The sequence below is a fragment of the Diabrotica undecimpunctata genome, chromosome 3 (genome assembly GCF_040954645.1).
Source record: "Diabrotica undecimpunctata isolate CICGRU chromosome 3, icDiaUnde3, whole genome shotgun sequence".
Taxonomy (NCBI): domain Eukaryota; kingdom Metazoa; phylum Arthropoda; class Insecta; order Coleoptera; family Chrysomelidae; genus Diabrotica; species Diabrotica undecimpunctata.
The window spans coordinates 2,491,956-2,514,872 of record NC_092805.1 but is presented as its reverse complement, the minus strand read 5'-3'; the positions used below and the strand labels follow the sequence as shown (position 1 = coordinate 2,514,872).

The following is a 22,917-nucleotide window of genomic DNA, read 5'->3' as shown; positions in this document are numbered from 1 at the left end:
CAGTTGTACACAGTTTGGTTTTCAGAACGCAGTGCGTACGAGAGACGCTCTCTGTAGCATACAAGTGCTATTTCAACGATGTAGAGATATGAATTGCGATATTTATGCATGCTTCATTGATTTCCATAAAGCATTTGATATAGTAAAACACGACAAGCTGACGGAGATATTAACAAATATTGTTACAACCAGCTGGCCCGACCAAAGTGGGGGGGGGGGCAGGGGGGGCAAAATCCCGGGGCCCGGGCCCGGCCGTTAGCAAATTTTAAAACATTCCTTTTATTAAAATATTTTACAACAGATTGAATTTGCTTGCGGTTTTAATTATGAAATTATTATAAGGAATATTATGCATTTGGAAAAGGCAATATGCAAGAAATTATTTCTTTGCATAAGTTACAATTAATAAAAATATATCGGTAATACATTGCGCGTGGAAGCTCCTGATCAATGGGGTTTAAGAATATCTTAACACCTTCAAGTGCATCCTCATGGCGTCAATTTGGGTTAAAGTGTTGGTACCCATCAACTACAGAAGTCAACTACTTCAAACTATGGACGCTACTTTGGATGTTGAGAGTAGTAATATAGAGAGCCTAATTGATGATTTAAGTGCCTTAAGAAATAACTGGGACAAGATATTGTCTGAATGCAAACATGTTGCAAATGCTTATGGTATCGAACCGGAACTCTCCACTTCCCGTGCGAGAAAGAGGAAGACTTTTCACGGTGAAACAGCTACAGAAGATGTAATGTTAAATTTATCCCCGGAAGAACGCTTCAAAACAGAAGTTTTTTACACAATAATTGATGTTTTGGTGGCCAACCTGAAAACGAGGTTCACAGCACTGAGAGAAATCGAAATGAAATTTTCATTTTTATTGAAGTTTAACGAAATGGACGAGAATACGATCTCAGAAAGTTGTGTAAGATTCGCCGAAGAGTACAATTCAGATGTAAGCAGGGATCTAGTTGATGAAATGATTTACTTGAAAACTGTTAGTAAATCAAACATCTCAGATACGTCGCTGAAACCATCAAAACTTTTGAACAAGCTCGTGTCCCTTAATGTGACAAATCTTTTCCCCAATGTGTGCATTGCTCTTCGCATATTATGTTGCCTACCAGTATCCGTTGCTCAGGCCGAGAGATCATTTAGTGTTTTGAGCCGAATTAAGAATTGTTTAAGATCTACTATGGGTCAACAACGATTATCTGATTTGGGACTGTTAAGCATAGAGTCGAAACTTGCAAAACTCTTGATTTCGACCACGTGATCCAAAACTTTGCGGATATGAAAGCAAGAAAAGTTATGTTGTAACTAACAGTTCTATTGTAAATAATTAAAAACAAAGTTTAATTGTTAAAACTGTTTTAATTTTCTTCCTTCCTGTGTCAATAGCATGAGTGTTCACTATTACATATCCCAGTTTATGAGTTATCAGATTTTTGGGAATTTTCGTTCAACTGGGTTAGGGGAGGAAGAGCGAAAGATATAGGTTTATGCAATTAGTTCTTCAAGAAAAAGTAGAAGGAAAACGAGGACCAGGAAGACGAAGAATTTCCTGGCTGAAAAATCTACGTATGTGGTTCAACACAACAACCACAAATCTTTTCAGAGTAGCAGCTTGCAAAACACAGATTGCCATGATAGTCCAACATCCGAAACGGATAGGCACTACAAGAAGAAGATATAAAGGAAGAAAAACAAAAGAATAAATTTGTTTTAATTTTTCTATTGCACTTATCGAATCGCACTATACATCAAGTTTTTAAAAACTTCCTTATTTAATAAGGTAAATAGATATAGTTTATCAGACATGCGGTTTATGTCCTTGACAAGATTGCTTCAGGTATTTCTATATTATCATTTTAATTTTGTCATTTGAAACTGTGTTAATTTCTTGTATTTTATCGTTTTGATATAAACACGAATTTGCTTTGAATAATTTGAACAAAAATACTACTAAATTGCTGAACGGGTTAGGATCGAAGGCAGGTTGCAATAAAAGTCTTAAAAAACGAAATATTTAAATCAACCTGTCCTATAATCCAAGAATCGTATATTAAAAACGGGTTTAAAGAAATTAATGAACCACTTTTATATTTGACATAAATTTCTGGACAGGTTTATACCGGATATTTATCTTCAAGTTTTCTTTCTCCCTTCGAATTCAACATCTTATTATTCGGCCGAACAGGCATGCGAAAATGTAGTCTTTACCTGTTTTGAAGCCACAGCAATATATCATAAAAATCATTCAATGCAATATATGTATGTTTGTCGAGATTTCAGTAAAGGTTGTATAAATCTTTAATTAAATGGTTTTTTATTACACTTATTACGATAAAAATTTCACACACTTGTTAGATATAAATGTAATTCAAGTAAACACCTTAATTAAATCATAAAATCCATTGTTTTGGTGGCACGTTAATTATTAGCAAAGGTTGTTCAATACAAGTAAAATTAACAATGCGATATAAAAAATAAACCAACGATAATTTTAGTTTTTTTACAAAAGTAATAATCGTTTTATAAAATTTTATTCTTTACCTATCCACGGAATGTTTATACCAAAAAAGAATATCAGAGAAAATTGCAGGGAATGACTTATTAGAAAACGATTACATTAGTAAACGTAGTAAAAACTCAAAAATGACATAATTAACGCAGCAACAGAATCACTTGGAGAGAGGAAAGTAACAAACACTAACATATCAAAAAAGAAAACATCATGGTTTAGAGAAGAAGTGAAGACAAAACGTGAAGAAAATACCTTTTTACAATACAGAACACAACAGGCTTACAACCACTTTAAACCAATTAGAAATGAATATGCAGATTGAACAGAGGACCAGAAGATCCAGAAGAATCACTCCAGAATATATGTGAAAACTTTAACAAGATCGGAGGAGAACATCTTGTCACCTCGGGGGAACAAATAAAGGTCTAACCACCTTCTGTTATCTCCGGGTGCTCTGTAGAGGGCTTCGAATATCGCAGTCGAGAGCTCCTCTACCCAAGTCCATTTACTGGGTATGGACTTGTAAATATTTATCTTCTGATGGCTATTCTTGAAAAAGACAAGATATTTCTTACATGACAAAATATAGATCGAAATAAAACATCAGATTGTAGTTGAATAATATCTCAGCCACAGAGTATAATTGGAACAGCAGGAAGCAGCGCCCCAAGAGCACTAAGCTCTCGGAGAGCCCGTGAGGGACTGACATGGCTGATCTGAAAATCGCCAATATTTATATGCGCTGTTCGAGCGATAAATAGGGATTTCCAGGTCAAAAGCCAATGGGAAAATTCGAGGCGGGGCGATGCGCATCGAAATGCGTACTAGTCCACAGACTATGGCATTCGATGACATCCCTCCTCCTCTGGAGACTCTGCGGCTGGGAAAAATATTTATTAATTAAAAAATACAAATGTGAAAATACACAAGAAAATATGCATAAAAATACAAGTAAAATGTTCAAAAAGAAATTCACACAACACTGCACTACTTACAGGGGGAGATCGGTGGTGATGAAGGTATCTCAAGCTCCTACAGGTTCATTCTCGATCGGCGTGCCAACTCCTCCAACGGGTTCGTCTTCTTCTCGGTCGTCCGGATCCCATCTGCCATATCCAACGGGGTTTCGTAGAGTACCAGTGTGCCGAAGCCTACGTGGTCGTCCAACCACTTTCAGTAGGGGGGCGATGACTGGGTCTACTCCGGGACTTCCATCGGCATCTGGGGCTTCTAACTTCGAATAAGCCTGGCTCGTCAAAGGTGTCTGCACGTCGAAGGCGTCAGGTCTGCAGAAGGCCTCGATGTCGGAATGTTAGAGTATTGCTTTCTAACACTACGTGGTTCTCCCCATTATTCTCTTGATTTCAACCCATGTTGAAGTCAATGGTGTGTTGCCTTCTGTGAATTCGAGCTGGGTCGTGGGTTCGGATTTTAACCACGTTGTCGGGCGCCATGTCACCTCGGGCGAACAAATAAGGGTCTAACCACCTTCTGTTATCTCCGGGTGCTCTGTAGAGTGCTTCGAATATCGCAGTCGAGAGCTCCTCTACCCAAGTCCATTTACTGGGTATGGACTTGTAAATATTTATCTTCTGATGGCTATTCTTGAAAAAGACAAGATATTTCTTACATGACAAAATATAGATCGAAATAAAACATCAGATTGTAGTTGAATAATATCTCAGCCACAGAGTATAATTGGAACAGCAGGAAGCAGCGCCCCAAGAGCACTAAGCTCTCGGAGAGCCCGTGAGGGACTGACCTGGCTGACCTGAAAATCGCCAATATTTATATGCGCTGTTCGCGCGATAAATAGGGATTTCCAGGTCAAGAGCCAATGGGAAATTTCGAGGCAGGGCGATGCGAATCGAAATGCGTACTAGTCCACAGACTATGGCATTCGATGACAATATAATAGAAGATAAAGAGAAGAGAAAAGAGGAGGGAGGACTGTGGCACAGGCAACTGGATTAGTTCCTGGCGCAGGTGCTCACAAGACACGGGTGTTTTAGGGCCTACCTCTCTAGGTTCGGAAAGGCTGACACAGATGAATGCCTATACTCTGGATACTAGGACACTGTGACACATACGATGTTAGATTGCAGCAGATGGATAGTCGAAAGGAACAGAATGGAAAGAGAGACAGTTGTGAATTTTGTGAGAAACAGAAATGATTCAGAGAATCATTCAAAATAAATCAGGTTGGACTAACATACACAGCTATATCCGTGCAGTGATCAAGAAAAAGAAAAAGGAAGAAAGACAGCTGGACCAACGGCAAGAGTAAGAGTGAAAAATGCTGAAAGTTGAAGCTAGAAAAGTGGGTCACACTGTATGAGTTAGATAGGCGTGAGTCAGACTGTGGGAAAGGAGGAAATGCCCGGTCGGGAATGATGCCGTACAAAAAGCGCGATGAGGGTCTTCTACGCGCTACCTGGAACGACACAGGGAGCCTCCTTGCTGATGAATGGAGTGTGGATATGTATGGATGGAGAATGAATGAATTAAGGTAGTGCTTTGAAAGTGATGCCGGCCTTACAGCGGCCATTTAGCTTCAGGATCGCTGAATGAAAGAGGAGGGTCTGGTTTAGCAGGTAGGCGTTCGGCGTAGACTCGGCGACGAGAGGGCATTTTGAAGTACCTCGGGAACTATCGCCGGAAGTACGAAGAACGAATCCTGCACTAAGGTCAGTCAGGCGGCGTCCTGGACTGAGGTGTCTTTTGAAGATTCCAGACCCCCCCCTCTATAAAGACGAAAAAAAGATGCAAATTCGATGTTGAAGTAATTGTAAATTGTGAGTTGTAAAAAAAAACCTTTTAGTAACAATAAAACGTTAAAAAAATACAGGTGTGTGATTTATGGCTTACAATTACGTATTTAAAAGCAATAAAATATTTTATGATCGGCTAATAAAACCTTTTAACGGGAATAGATCATGCAGGTGTCCAGGACTCAGTAAAAATTACTTCTTTTGTGATGACTGCTCGGAGTAATACACTTATAGATGTATGAGATAAAAAAATTAGATATTTAACAAAAATCTCGAGCCTTTTTTGCGAGTTAAATAGATATCTTCTTCTTTCAGTGCCTATTCGTTCCGAATATTGGCAATCATTCTGGCTATAATTATTTTATTGACTGATGCTTTAAATAGATTCGTTGTTGTTGTGGAGAACCATTTCCTCAGGCTCTTCAACCATGATATTCTCCTTCTCCCAATTCCTCGCTTTCCGAATACTTTACCCTGTAGGATTACCTTCAGTAATCTGTATTTAGTGCTGTTTCTCATTATATGTCCGAGATATTCCAACTTTCTCCTTTTAATGGTATACATCACCTCCCTTTCTTTGCCCACTCTTCGTAATACGGTCTCGTTGGTTATCTTGTCTGTCCATGATATCCTTAGAATTCGCCTGTATAGCCACATCTCGAAGGCTTCAAGTTTTTTCTCCATTGCTTCAGTTAGTGTCCAGGATTCAACTCCGTAATACAATATTGAGAAGATATAACATCGTAGGAGCCTTACTTTTATCTCCAGATTAAGATTGTGGCTTTTAAAGAGTTTGGCCATGTTATTGAATGCACTCCTAGCCTTCTCTATTCTACATTTTATTTCCTGTGAGTGATCCCATTGTTCATTTACTGTTGTTCCAAGATAGTTATACTGTTTTACTCGGTCCACTGGTGTATTATTGATAAGTAGTTGAGCGTCTCTAACTTTATTTTTGCTGATGATCATAAATTTAGTTTTAAAAAGATATAATGTTATAGTTGTAATATATAGTTTTTTAAATAGATATAATGGAAGGAAAAAGAATACAGAGCTGGAGTATGTTTGTAGAGAATGAAATACGGAGCAGTATTTAGGAAGACGTAAGTTTTGTCGATATATTAAAAAGGGTGCAACAGATATCTTAATAAAAGAAGAAGTGATAGCAATTAGCAGTAACGAAGAACTTAAGGTAGAGTTCAGAAATGAGTACCAGTAGTTCTGGGATCTAAAAGCTATAACTTTTTCTTATTCTTTATTTTAACTGTTGTAGAAAGGTTTTTGATGGTTTTTCCATTTTTTCCCTAGGGGATTACCAATCTGTTTAAGAAAAAAAGAGAGGCATTTTTTTTTTATTTAAATTAATGTGTCTCGGCTGCAAAGACCATTGACACAAACAATATTGTGTACAATAATTACAATAAGCACATGTTACTAATTGCTACAGTTAATCTGTAAGCTTAGAACCTATGACTAAATAATACAACAGTTTTATCACTAAGTTATAAGTTAAAAGTAAAGTACATGGAAAACAAGGGGTCATACTCTGTTGAAAAACTGAATGTCTTTCAAGAAAAAAAAAACTCGGTTTTTGTTAAGTTGTAATTAGGTGGAATATATGTATTTTATATGGTTATTTGGTCGTGACACCAGACAGTTATTGCTTCTTCTTCTCATTGCGCCGTCTCCTTTCGAAGGTTGGCGATCCAAATGGCAATTGTAGTTTTGGAAACTGCTGCGCGAAAGATCTCTGCGGATGAGCGGTCGAACCATCTCCTCAGGTCTTTCAGCCACGAGTTCTGGCGTCTTTCTACTGATCTTTTGCCCTGTACTTTTCCTTCCAGTATAACTTGAAGTAATTCATATCTTTCGCCTCTCAACACATGACCCAAGTATTGCATTTTCCTCTCTTTGATTATTCTTAGTAATTCTTTTTGTTTACACATGCGACGAAGTACCTCAACATTAGTAACTCTTTGTACCCATGGAATCCTCAACATTCGTCTGTATATATACATCTCAAAGGCATCTATTCTTTTTTCTATTTCAGAGTCCATTGTCCAACTTTCACAGCCATACGGTAAGACAGAAAAAACGTAACATCTGATCATTCGGATTCTAAGCTGTAGACTAAAGTCTGATCTTGTAAAAAATGTTTTCATGCTCATGAATGTTTTCCTTGATTGTTCGATTCTTGATAACATTTCTTTTTTTGGATTACACTGACTATTGATATTTGTTCCCAAATATTTTATGGAATTTACCTGTTCTATTATTTGACCCTTGGCATACACCTGTACGTTTATTGGTGTCTTTGAAAATACTAAAGTTTTGGTTTTGGAAACGTTTAGATGTAAACCGAACATTTCGCTGTGGTGAACTACCGCTTTATTATATTTTGTAGTTCTTGTGAGTTGCTTGCTATTAAGACGGTATCATCAGCATATCTGATGTTGTCTATGCTGATTCCGTTAATCTTAATTCCGCCTTGGACCTCGTCTAATGCTTCTCTGAATATAGACTCCGAATACAAATTAAAAAGTAGCGTTGATAAGACGCAACCCTGTCTCACTCCTCGTCGGATTTGTATGTCTTCGGATGTTGTGTGTTCTATTTCAATTGTTGCCGTTTGGTGCCAGTATAGTTCTGAGATAATTCGCAAGTCTTGTTCGTCAACAGTTATTGCTATGGCCTCTAAATTGGTAGTTAGGATATATTGTATAGAAAATAAATGATAGATGCTCCTCCACTTGTTCTTGTATACTTAGTCCAAAGGAAATGGTAACCTTCAAAATTTTTAAGATCACGTCTCTGAGTTTCCTTGAAATTGGTTTCTTGAAGGCAGATGATATCTGCTTTTGTATTTGTAAATGACGAAATGTAGATATTTAAGACACGATTTGAACTAGAATAATTTATCTTTCTGTGTATTTTCAATAAAAAATGAGTTAAACTTTTATATATTTTTTTCAATTATTGCCTACACAAAAAATGAAATAATAAAATATAAAATAAATAAATAAATTCTATAAAAATGAATTATAATTCTATATTGATACAACCTTAACATTATGATATTTCCTAATAATCAAAACTAGCAATCTGACAACGATTTCGTCAAATTCTTTGGAAATTCATCGAAACTATTAATTACAAATTTTGAATACAACTTTTTGGGTCAATCCTAAAAGCGTTTATTGAATACTAATAGTCATTTTTTAAACAACTCATTTAATTATATACAATTTCTAACAAAGAGATATTCCCAAATAAAACGTATCATGATTTTTGTTCAAGGTGATTCTTTTGGTAATTGATTGTGCAATCAATATTCAATCATGCGTTGTGTTATCGGTGTTTAATTAGGTATGTATATATAGTTTTTATTTACATAAAGGTTATAAAAGTTGCAATATCAACAATGTAATGTTAATGACAAATTTATCGGAAAGTGGTTACTATTTTAATGGGAATAAGCCACAATTGAAGTTTAAAATAACCAATTTCCACTTCGGAAATCGTTCTCAATATACAAACATTTTGTATTAAACGACATCGTACGAGAGAAGCGTACCAGATCGTTCCTATAGACTCCCCTTCGTAATCCGACTTCCCATGGTGGGTCAGAACGCAAGAAGAAGTCACTAATACTTGAAATATACCTTTCTTCTTACAAGGTCCAATACATTTTTGTTATTCTACATTTCCATTAGAATAATATTTCGTTTACTTCATTTACCTTTTAATATCATTCTTTTATAAAAAAAAATTGTTTTCTAATAAAGCTTATGTATCATTTTTGTACCATGCCGTTTTACTTTCTCCAAAACGAAAGTCCAATTTTACTGACTTAAACAAAGCTTTTAGATGTCTCAAATTTGCCTACAGGTTGTCTTATAACTGAGGGGTTCAAAATGAGACATAGAAATATCATTTTTAAATGATACTTTATTGACAAATTGACCATATGAGAAGGTTCTGTATTTACGAGTATATTTCTGTACATAAACATGTTTTTCGCTTTTAATTATATTGCCGTTTTGGCATCAAAAATGAAAAGAATTAAATATTGTCTCATAATTGTCCCACTTAACCCTATCTCTTAGAAGTCAAAATACACAATCAAAATAAATTCAATTAAATGTAATCTAATTCTGTTTTTTGTTTTTACAAATTTATTACACATACAGTGTGTTTCAAAAAAAGGTGTCTCTAGGGTAGGTAAAAAACTGAAAAAAAATTGGGGTTTGCTTAGTAAAAAAATTTTGTAACGCCATCCGTTTTCAAGATACAGGGCGTTGAAGAAAAAAAAATTTACGCATTTTTTACGATTTTGTCGAAACTACTGGCAACATTGTAATGAAATTTTATACGAATATGTTTTGGAAGCTAATACATCCCATGAATTTGTTTTTATATCTGATTCTCATAGAGGGCGCTAGTTACCCGGATCATACTAAGTATTAGTCAATATAACTTTTTTAAGAGTATAATTATTAATCAAAATTTCAAGTAAACTTAAATATCATTCAATTTTACACGAAAAAGGTACTCTTGGTAAAACTCGATACTGTGTACCGTTTTCGGAATATTTTGATTTGAAAATTATAAAGTAATAATTGATGCTGGTATAAAATAGTTAGTAATTAAACAAAACTCACAAGAAGAAAATTAAATTAATGACTAAGAACATAAAATAAAATTCAATTACAGTAAGTGTTCAAAATGCCCTCTCTTTTCGCGAATACAAAAGTCTATTCTTTTTTCTAAAGATTCCATTAACCTTCTAAACGGTAGGAGATCAGCTATGATGTCATTAAATTGACGTTGAATTCTTTCTTCCAATTCTTGGCGTGAATTTACCTCTGTAGCATAGAGTTTTTCCTTAATATACAACCAAACTGCGTAGTCCAAAGGGTTAAAATCGCATGACCGAGGAGGCCAATGAATCGGAGCTTCTGCACCTCTACCAATCCATCGATTCGGAAAATGATTACTCAACCAATTACGACACCTTCTATCAAAGTGTGGTGGAGCTCCATCGTGCATAAAAAATAAAGATCTTCGCTCGTTTAGCGTTAAATCTTCTAATATCTCGAATAAGGAATTGTTTAAAAAATCAAGATACATATCACCATTTAAATTTCCAGGTAGAATATGATAACCTATTAATTTGTTACCTAAAGTTGCTGCCCAAACATTAACTTTAAATGAGTGTTGGTAATGTGATACCCTTTTGACTCGTGGATTCTCCTCACACCAGTAGTGTGCATTATGGGAGTTAAACATACCTTGTCGCGTAAAGGTGGCCTCGTCCGTAAAAAAATGCATTTTAAAAAATTTGGATTGTGGGCTGCCCTTTGTTGCAATGTTTCACAAAAATCCACTCTAACCGGTAGATCATCTGGCAAGAGCTCTTGGACTTGTCTGTAATGATAAGGATGTAATTGCTGTTCTTTCAGTATCCGCCAAGTACTTGAAGAAGAAGTATTTGTTTGTCTTGATCAAGTACATTGATGGCGTTACAAAAATTTTTTACTAAGCAAACCCAATTATTTTTCAGTTTTTTACCTACCCTAGAGACGGGGTTACCTTTTTTTGAAACACCCTGTATAACTTTACAGAATTAAGAGCAAGTGCAATAAAAGTGGGCATCACACAAACCATGACCGAAAGACATCTACAGGATGATGACTGGCGAGATAGAAAGCGCTGGACATTACGAGCTACGAGTATACCTATATATTTCCCCGTCTAAATGTTTTATTTGCGATGTTTATAGTAGCATTGTTTATAAATGTTTATGCAGCAATATGATTCATTAAGCAATAAAATTATCGACTATTAATCATATACAAAATACAAATTGTACAAACAAACGACCTGTAGCAACAATCAGTAAAGAAAATTGATTAAATGTAAATTTAAATAATATTAAAGGAAATTTTTTTAATTAAATATCACAAGGAGAAATGTGGAAAAACATTATAATTTAACATACAAGCAAAAGTAAAAGAAAATATAAGAGTCAGAAAAATTAACTTAAATCAATAAAAATGTCGAATTCATATGGTTCAACATAGGAGTCAGAGATTTGGAGAAGAGAAGGTCATCTCTACAATAATCTAGCAGTAAACTAAATAACACCTGCCAGTAATACAAAGATAGAAGAAACAAGAAGATAAGCAAAGACAGGGAACACGACCTATCTTTTTCTTCTTGCAGTGCCTATCCGTCGTGTATTCTGGTTCTTATTTGTCTCATTTCGAATATTTTTGTACATTCTTTTGTTATTCTTTGATTTTCTTCTTTCTTCCATGAGTTGCAATATATTGTCATTTATCCAACGTTTCCTCTTCTCTTTATTTTCTATTAGATATTCTTCACTAATGTTGTTAAAGGTTTCACATATATTCTCGAGTGATTCTTCTGCATCATATGTCTGCTCAATGCTACTTAGCTTTCCTGAAAGAATCCGTGCAACTGTCTCCTTTTCTTTTAGTCTTCTCATCACATTTTTTTGTTACTATTCTTTTTTGTAACCTTTTTAAATTTAAACTTAAATTTACCAATAATAGGAATATGATCTGACGATATGTCAGCACCGGGATAACACGACCTATGTAAAATCAAAAAAGTGGAAGAAAACTTAATAATGAATATAAACATCTAAACAAAATAGAAACATAACAATGAATATCTAATATAAAAGAACTTTACAGTAAATAATATTAGACCTACAAAAGCAGCAGCTGAAGAACTGATACTGATGACAAAATGGAAATCACTTAAGAAGAAATCAGAGATAGCCTATGTAAACTAAAAAAAAACTTTATGATAATTAAAAGCATAGACGTACTTTTTCAGGAAATTAAAAACATCAAGCAAGTACCAGATCAGTGGAGAACCAGCATTAAAATAACAGTACACAAAATAAAATAAATCATTAAATCCTACCAATTGTCGTACAATTCACCTTACTCCACAAAACTCTTAAAACGCTAACGTGGATATTTGTCAATATAATTAATGAAATATATATATAATCAGTGAAGAGCAACAAGGCTTTCGACAAAATAAATCAACCATAGATGCTATTATACCTAATAAACCTTTTTGTGCAAAATTACCTTAGCTACATTTTTTATTTGAAATATTTTTTCCATGGCCTACAGATTCTTGGTAAATCGTTTTTTTTTGTTTTCCCCCCTCTACGAGGGGATTTAAGGAGAAAGCCCAAGGGTAAAAGTGGTAAACTTTTTTACATCTTTTTTGACGTCCTAAATATTACGTTCTCGGCAAAATTCAGCTTGTTCGTATGATTTTTAGAGGTTCATTGGCATTTTCGTCTCTGATGACTGGAGTATAAATTTACAGCCTTGTAAACTTATTAGATTAGAATATACGTTTCAATACGGAAATGAAAGATCTATAGGAAATGAAAGACGGTAAAGAGTAGGGTAGCTTTACACAGCAGTAGCAGCAGCTCCACGAAATATTTTACGGCGTAAACAATAAAGGACATTTGCTTTTACAAAGATTGTTTTATTTTGAAAAACCTTTATTATATTGGGGCATACAAAAAACTGTTACGAATTATATTTAAGAACTTTGACATACTGGATTTAAAACGAGTTTGCAATAGTTTTCCAGTCTTATAAAGAACAGAAACGAAAAAGATTCAAAACAAACCAGAAAAAACCAAAACTAGACATAAACTTACTGAAGAAAGAAGAAACGAAGCAAAATATAACATATGGCTTGTTATAAATTACATCTTTATCCGCTTTTCGTATATCCTGGTGCATGTACTGAAATTAGCATCAGAGATAACACACGTATACCCAATACGAGGACATTCATACCTACCTTGCGATAGTGACTTTCGTCTCATTTCTCAGGTAAAAAAAGTAGTTGTTCCAGAAGAATGGGATGATCTTATTCGGTAGTCAAGGTCTAAACCTTCTCCATTTAAAGTGGTTAATGCTGGGAAAGCAACTGACTGGTTTCTTATAAACGAAAGTTCTAAGAATTTATGTTTTAAGATCAAAAAGGAATTATCATAGGAGGAGAAATAATTAACAATATACGGTACGCCGACGATACTGTGATTCTAGCTGAAAACATCGACGATCTGCAGGAGCTAATCAATAGAGTTAACATGGAATGCACAAATTGGGGACTGTCGATAAATCTCGATAAAACTAAATACATGGTGACCAGTAAAGTGGATATCGGCGCAACCCAACTGATATTAAACCAACAACCGCTGCAGAGAGTTCAGAGATTCAAATACCTTGGATGTTGGATTACCCAAAATCTAGATCCATCCTTCGAAATTCGATGTAGAATTGAACAGGCAAGAAACTCATTTCAAAAATTCAAGCCTCTATTATCCAATAACCCATTAAATTTAGAAATCCGTGAAAAGTTTACAAGATGTTACGTGTGGTCTGTACTTTTGTATGGATGTGAAACTTGGACTTTAAACGCCGATATCATGAATAAAATCGAGGCGTTTGAGATGTGGTTGTATCGAAGGATACTAAAAATTCCATGGACTAGCAGAACTAGAAACGAAGAAGTTCTTCGAAGAATGGGGCATCAACGAACTCTATTAAATATTATTAAGAGGCGTAAACTAGAATATCTTGGACATATAATCAGAGGACCAAGATACGAGTTCCTTCGGCTAATTCTCAACGGTAAAATCGAAGGAAAGAAATGGATAGGACGGAAGAAACTCTCTTGGTTGAGGAATTTGCGGCAGTGGACAGGTTTGACAGCGAACCAATTGCTACACGTAGCGCAAGACCGAGATCAGTATAAAAATATTATAAGCATGGTAGTCGCCGACGTTCCGTAGGGATATGGCACTCTAAGAAGAAGAAGATGTTTTAAGAATACATCAAAAATTTCATTGAAACCAGCAAGAATGTACCGAATACCTGAGAAGTATCCTGGACAAATTTTAATAAGTCAAACTTATCACGGCCCATGGACGTTCCACACCATCACTGGAAAACAACACCAAAACAAATAACACTGATACCAAATAAAGCGAAAAATAAAATAAGTCAACCAAAGTTTCGCGATCTAATGAAGCTAACTTAATCAGAACCAGAATCCGGGGAAACCAAGGACCATACTCCAGTCGTAGAACTATTTAGCGATGATAATAGCAGTGGTGGCGAATAAACATCATAGAATTTTTTGTTGTTTCTATGAGAATATTATATATGTTCATTTTCCAATACATTTTGCTAAGTTTCTACCGATTTTTGTTTAAAATATTAATAAAAATATGAAATCAACTTGTACAATTATTTTAATATCCACATTTCTTCTAATGAATCTCAAAATAAATTGAAACTGGGCAGTTTTTCTTGATTTGATAAGATTTTAATTTTTGGACAAGTGTTTTTCAAATAAACGCTTCAATTTCGAAAGAAAAAATGAAATGTTCAAATGAGTAGAATAGCAGAAAATAGAAAATATAGTTAGAATAGCTCGATATAAGTCCTTTATCGGAAGAAGAAGGACTGGTTGATGTAAAAAGAGATAAAATAAATGCAGTAATCCATTCATCAAATTGCAAATTGATGCAAATAAAGGCAATGTCTTAAAATTTTCTGAAAAAGGGTTTTCTTAAATATCTTTTTCAGGTCTCATATATATGTCTCTATAACATACAATCTCAAATGTTGATTTTTTCGTTTATTAGAGTTTCCATTAACTACAAGAACTACTTACAATAGAAACAGTTAGAAACTTCCGTATGTATAAACAAAGTATATATCAGCGTTGAAAACCCTAATTGTTATTTAAATAAAAAATTTACGAAGTATTGTTACTTTACCTTATCTTTGTATTGTGTTGTTTTCAAAATCACTCAAACTGTAATTAAAAACCACCTCACGAAAAAAATATTTTATTCACATTGAAAAACAAATACAATTGAAGTTGTAAATCACCGAGATCCTAATGAAACATTGAAATCAGCTCGCTCACGTTTACTCGCACACGTTAATGTGGTATGACTACCTACTACAGGTACTACTGCAATTCTAAGGTACCACCACTACCGGTACTTCTTGCTTGCAAAATTAATTCTGTTGCCGTTGGATTCTGCAGCCTGACCAAAATCTTTAAGAGTGCATTAACACCGCAGATTTTCTTTCGATCGATATTTTAGCCGCACAAAGTACCAGCGCCACATTGGTACATAAAGACATATTATATTCAAGGTAAAGGTCTGCATTAAAGATTTCAATATATTTCTTCGGATATTTGTTGCACCAATTCGAATGGTGTCTTCATTTTTAGTCATCTTCACTGTCTTGTACCATTAAGGCTTTATCTTTTTTTTACATGACACACACATACACACACTTACATATATTTTTGAATTTGAAAGATATTTAAGAGTAAATGGTAATATTACATGAAAATAAGTATAAGTATAAGTATGAATATAAAGTTACATATTGTGCAAGACTAGTGGTAGATCTGCAAGTAGATCTCAGCCAAGTAGATTAAATCCATGAAAATTTACAATGCAGTTGCAACCAGGTTTTATACACTGCCTAAAGTTCACAAACCCACTATTTCAATGAGGCCTATTGTCTCTTCTATTGATGCTCCCAATAGTAAACTTGCACTTGCCTTACGCCTTACAGATATTCTCACAATTTCCTACAACAAATCCAATGAATTCTATATTAGAGGTTCTTTCACATTTAGTAAGTTCATTAACAATGTTAAAGTTCCGAATAATTATATATTGATTAGTGTAGATGTTATGTCACTGTTTACAAAGTTACCACTATTCTGAACAGCATCAAAAATAACTGGAACAGCATCTCTCCGCATACCAAGAATTTTAACATTTATATTTGACTCTAACATCTTTTTGTTTAACGACAATTTCTTTAAACAAATATTTGGCACTCCAATGGGCAGTAAAATATCCCCAATACTATGTAACTTTGTTTTGAATGAACTTATAACAACGTGTAAAGAAAATATACCATTTCAACTGATGTTTAAAACACATTTAACTCCCAATGTGATCACACCTAAAGTTTACGGTTGAGAGAGAGGCAGATGGTATGATTCCTTTTTTAGACATGCTTAAGACCCGTTTACACAGATAGAGTCATGATGCAAGTACTTGGTAGAGTATAGTAACTCTACCCGTAAAAACGCTCAGCGCAGTAGAGTAGCAAGTAGAGTGCATAGTACGTGGTAGAGTAGAGTGACTAGCAACATGTGGCAAAGTAACTCTACTCTACTACCACCACCACCGCCAAAATATCCACTCGCACTCTACCCATGGAACGCGGTCAATTCTGGTAGAGTAGAGTAGGTAGGAGAGTGCATAGGGACGCTGTCATTCCGTCTGGAGTTGTGTTTTGTGTAAATAGTGAAAATGAAGTTCACCGAAGATGAATGAATTTAGGTAGTGTACACTACAGAAATAAAAGTATGAGGCAAGCTGCGGAGGATGAAATCGTCGAAAGAATGGCAAACGGGGGCTTTGGAGTAAACGAGCTCAAGCACAAAATTAAGAATATAAGGTGCACTTATAATCAATAGTGTTTAAAAATACAAAAATAAAAAAAAATGGGGTTCAGGTTCAGCCGATGTATACGTTCCGAACGTGAAATGGTTCATTCCTATGGAAGCAATCATGAAAGGTGCAAAAAGAAACAAGAAAACTAAAGGCTCACGGGCAAGTTACAAATTATTATTACTTGTTAATAAAAAATATAATAAGAAATAAAAAATGTATTCTTATCAAGATAAAAGAGCTGAGGCCCCGTGTGTATTCCTTCTTTTAAGCCACTCTCTCATCCACTGTTTTCTTTGTTACAAAGCGACCTCAGTTACAAATGCATTTGCAACAGTAGCTAAACAATTTTGAATCAATTTTCTTTTTCTTGAATTCATTTTGTACCAAACAAACAGCTACTCCACAGTATACTAGCATAAGTACTAAGTAGATAGACTATGTATATCCTGGCACATCCCCTAAATCGCATCCCCTAAAATCGCAACCCCCGGTCGTAAGTTCCAAACGGCTTAACGTAGGATGACGTACGAGGGCTCGTTGGAAAGGGGATGAAAAATGGGGTTGAATGCAGTATGTGCCGTGCGCATCGGAGCATGCCAAAAGGTCATTACGTCATATCTTTGTTTCTATTGGTCCGATCGTGACGTACGAGGGCTCGTTGGAACGGGGAGAAGGCAGGGAGACAAAAAACAAAGATGGCGACGTTGCCAAATGGGCGCTAAAACGTATCTTCGTTGCTATTGGCATGATTTTGACGTATGAGGTGTCAAATGAAAGCGTAGGTGACACACAGAAGCCATGTCAACGATCAGTATGAACATTCTTCTTCTTCTTGTCCATACAGTGCCTAATAGAACGTGACATCCGACGTAGAACGTGACATTCGAGACAGGACGTGACGTTTGACGTAGAACGTGAAATGCCACGTGACATTCGACGCAGGACGTGACATTCGACGTAGAACGTGACAGTTATGTGACATGCAACGCAGGACGTGACATTCGACGCAGGACGTGACATTCGACGCAGAACGTGAAATGTCACGCGACATTCGACGTAGAACGTGACAGTTATGTGACATTCAACGCAGGACGTGACATTCGATGCAGAACGTGACATTCGACGCAGGACGTGACATTCGACGTAGAACGTGACATTCGACGCAGGACGTGACATTCGACGCAGAACGTGAAATGTCACGCGACATTCGACGTAGAACGTGACAGTTATGTGACATTCAACGCAGGACGTGACATTCGATGCAGAACGTGAAATGTCACGTGACATTCGACGTAGAACGTGACAGTTATGTGACATTCAACGCAGGACGTGACATTCGACGCAGAACGTGAAATGTCACGTGACATTCGACGCAGAACGTGAAATGTCACGTGACATTCGACGTAGAACGTGACAGCTATGTGACATTCAACGCAGAACGTGACATCCGACGTAGAACGTGACATTCGACGCAGGACGTGACATTCGACGCAGAACGTGAAATGTCACGCGACATTCGATGTAGAACGTGACAGTTATGTGACATTCAACGCAGGACGTGACATTCGATGCAGAACGTGAAATGTCACGTGACATTCGACGTAGAACGTGACAGTTATGTGACATTCAACGCAGGACGTGACATTCGACGCAGAACGTGGCAGTTATGTGTGTTAGTCAAGATGTTGCTTGACATAAAATGTGACATTCTACATAGGACATAGTTAGTAGTAATATGAATCCCATCGAGTACATACATAGAGTAATAGAATTTCAAAGAAAACTTGATCGGTTAAAGATCGACATTAAATCATATGAGGATTTTAAACATATTACAAGACAATTAGATAACCTGCATTTTGACAACAAAACGTGGAAACCCGAAGCGTTGAATCTACAGCAGCAGCAGCAAGACACCTGGGCCTGTAGAAAACTGCCACCAGCTACATATCCATTAAGACGTATTCAACCAATACCATGTTTGTCAGCAACAACAACACCACGGGTGTCAGCAGCAACAACAACAACAACAACACAACCAGCGAGTATATGAAAAGTGAAATAGATAATGTCTTTACAATGTCCTGTGTAATATTAGCATCTGTATTTATCTTAATTTTAAAAATTATTTTTGAAATTGTAAGAAGAAAATTTGAATCTTCATGTAATATAAAACTCAATCAATAAAGATGTTTTAAATAAAAAAAAAAGCGTTTAATTTCTAATATATTTATTTATACATATACAAAAATTACAATGGTATTATGTTATTGGCAAACCAGTGACGTAGACGATCCACATTTCTTTCGGTGCATGAAAATAATCCAGCGGCATGACATGGGTTTGCAGTAGGGCCAACGTTTCCAGTAGCACGAGGCGTACCATCAAACTTGCAAACATCAATAATAATGGGAAAAACTCCAAAAACGTGACGTTTCTTATCCAAATATTCTGCTTTTTGTTCTCCTCGAACGTAGATGTAATCTGCTGCATACAACAACTTGGTTTCTAGTATTTCATTGATTTTGGACAATTCTACTTGCCCATCAGAGTATCGAATTCCAAGCAGTTTTTTCTCCACGTATGAGGCAGTCTTCTTATCCCCATTACTTAGCGCATTAAATGGTCTCTGAGGCAAAAAGATGTAATGACTTCGTTTAAAACCTATTTCAATGGTAAGTTCTTTGGGAACAAACCATCCGTCCACATCGAATCCCTGAATGTCTACGAATGCTACTCTCATGATGACTGCTCGTTCACTACTGGCAATTTATGCATCTAATTTAGACTTTTTACAATTTCGGTGAGAGGGAAGTACTCCATTACACAATCATGAATTATAATGCAATAAGCCTTGGTATTTTCGGGAAAACCATTATTCGCTTCAATATCGAGTTTTACGTCAACAGTGGATGCTTTCATGCTTTCTTCTTGTTTCGAACAATCGATGACAAACAATGCGTGATTCTTGAAAGCTGAGAAATCGAGTAGAGGTCGCTTTTGTTGGGAATGTATGTAGCTAGGATAAAATTCGGTATAGTTGAAATAGGCCTCATTGTAGTCAGTTTTGCTAAAATCCAACTGCATTCGCTCGTTTGGCCAATATTCACCATTTAAAGATAATCTGATACTTTGAATATCGACATTGTCAAATAAGGTGGGATCAGCTGAATTCTTGTCACGTTTGTTGGTTTGAAAGAAAACAATGACATAACGGGGTCTTTCCACTGCATTGCTAGTTTTTACAGCCCAAACTTCACGTCTAGCGCCTTTGGTAAGTGCTGGTAATTCATGCAATTCCCACTTTCTAAACGGAATAACTATAGGTTGATCTTGTTGAATGGATTTCATAAGTTCCAATTTAATATCATCATTGGGAAATATGTGCTTGACTCTGAGCTCAATATTGGTAATGTTAATCTTAACAGTAGTAACTTGGCCTTGAGTTTTTTCTTTGACAATTATGCAATCGTTGTCGTTTCGAGCTCGAACTAGTCTTATTGTTTGACGGCCACACGTAATCAAAGGATAATCATTGAAAATGTTGAACACATGCTTAAGAGGCATCTGTATGTTGAATGAATGATCAGCAGCGTGTAGAATTGGATCCCTAGGGTAATTCCAGCCTGCCATTGCCATATGACCGGAATCTTCTTGAGTATAACATGTCATAGCACGTACAGCGCTTACGATACCAGGATCCCGCACTGTTTCCATCTCCCTTGCGCTTTCGCTGTACGTACACGAATCGAAAAGAAAAGCACCAACATTATTTGCTAGTTTAACGTCACCAGTTCCGTTAATTGCGAGCGATCCTTTAATGCATAACAAGGTTTCGCTCATTGCAAAGAACGAGTCGACTTGATTGATGCTAAATTCCACAATGTCATTGCAATTGAATGATTTGATGAATGGTGCATATGTTCGGTATTCGGCCTTTCGAATCGACTCGTCAAACATCGGCTTACGATAAATATCAAATATTGGTGGCATTATGCTGTTTGAACGTGATCGTTTTCCATACATAGTTGTCATGTTTTCAGTTTAAAACCAAGTGATTGCAAAAATAATTTGTTTGCAAACGTAAGATGTTGCCGCTTAGATGAAGACGTAAGATGTTGCCGCTTAGACGGTTGCTCAACTAATGGTGTACTATGAGCAGTAGATTGCCTTATTAATAATCCCATTTCCCTCTTGATCTAAGTTCCAGCACCAATGTGCTCTGTTCTCCTCTAAAGTTTACAGGTCGTCCTTCTTGATCGACAGCCAACACTGTGATATTGGTGATTTCTCGTTGCGGTACAACAGGTAAATACAACAAATTGTGTGGAGTTTCGTCAATTGCGTACCCAGGATTTGATTGTATGACAAATTCGTAGATCGTGTGAGCAGGTCTGTTACCATCGAAGGCTCCGGTACTAATGTTGCATTCAAAGCGTATGCTAGATACTTTAATAATCCTAACAGGTCGATCTGAAGAATGCGTCTGTCCTGGATTTAGTAGTGCAGGAGAAAATCCCAATACTGTACCAAGACTGTCAGGTTGCTTAAACGAAATCTTATATTTGCTGAAAATTTGACACTGCAACGTGTTATGGTTAGGTTTTAGACTAAATATCGTTTCGGGTTTAAGCACATTATCAGCACCCAATTTCTGTTGTATGTATTCTTCAATATCGGCAATTTCATAACATCCATCGGGGATATCAAATTGTTGCAATTTGTTTTTGTCATTGTAGTAATAAAACTTGTTATTTTCAATGTTTGGTATACTGTTGTAGGAATGGAAAAATCGAAGAGCTATCTCATAATCTTTGTTCGGATCCAACACGATCGGTGTGGGAGGTTGAAATGAGAATATGTAATTGGTGCTGTCTACTCTCAACAACTGCGACATGATGACTGACTCACGTCAATGTATTAATAGGTTATTATATTAGAAAAAAAACAACAATATTTACTTTAATAGTTTTACTTGTTCCAAAGCAAGTTTACAAAAATAACATGAAGCTTGAGAATCAGGTGGGCCATCCCAGTGAGTCCTCCAATCCGGTCTGTTATAATGTACGAAGCAAGGAAGTAGTATCTGTAGGTTAAATTCTCTTCGATATTCTTCAGGCAATTTATGCCATATTTGTAACAATTCGTAAGGTCGTACAGTTCGTTTAATATAATCTAGCGGTATGTATTTTAGTTCTTCTTCACTGAATTCTGTAAAACATTTTTTGTAAAACATATGGCCCATAAGCAGTTCTGTACTTTTAGTAGGCTCCATTATATAAAAACTTTAAGCATAAATGTCCACAAATAATTTGATTGTATGTTTGATACTGATGGTTATTATAGGAAATGTTGGCACGTGCACCACCCAGATACTTAACAAGTTCTTTGGTCGGCTTCAAATTACCAAATGAATCGAAATACTCTACGTTGTTGTTTATCTTTCTGTATGCTACCCAATGTGTTCCGTTATGTGTGGACACATCCAAGTTTACTATTGCACATTCTCGTTGTCGAGGACCGTCTCTAGGCAGAGCGTCATTCATGAAAACACCTCGAAAATGTGGTATTTTAAGGATCTTCTTCGCATAATGTGCAATCTCCACATCATATAGCGGACGATTGGGTAGCTTTATTGGAAGTTTTTTTTCAAATATAAGCCGAATCCACCTCTGGGTTTCTTACGTAGGTACAGACCCGAACCGATGTGTTCCATTGCCCTGTTATGGCGAATATCCTCTTCCAATTTCTTTTGAGCATTCTTAGCGTCGACTACTGTCTTCGCCACCCCAGCTGCACCCCCCGCTAAAGCCCCCAAAGCGGAAAGGCCTGCAAATAGAGGTATGAGGGGTAGAAAACCTCCGGATTTTAGTGGTAGCACTCGTGGAACATCAACTTCTTTACGACCGCCAAGTCCTTTGATTATGGATTTTGCTATTCGTACAGCCGTCAAAGCAGTATCTGTTAACGATGCTCCTCTTTTCATGGACTTTGCAATTTTTGGGACAACATCTCGATTGAAAGAGTAACGTCCTCGTCTTCC

At 36.1% G+C, this 22,917-nt stretch overlaps 1 protein-coding gene across 1 annotated transcript in view; it reads right to left on the bottom strand.

Annotated features, from left to right (window-relative positions):
• LOC140436350 (sialin-like) overlaps window positions 1-15,368 on the bottom strand; it is a 74,223-nt gene extending 58,855 nt beyond the window's left edge. Inside the window, exon 1 of the mRNA XM_072525078.1 lies at window positions 15,159-15,368. The gene's annotated coding sequence lies outside the window, so the exon portion shown is untranslated. The remainder of the gene's footprint in view (window positions 1-15,158) is intronic.
• Between the last annotated feature and the right edge of the window lie 7,549 nt (window positions 15,369-22,917).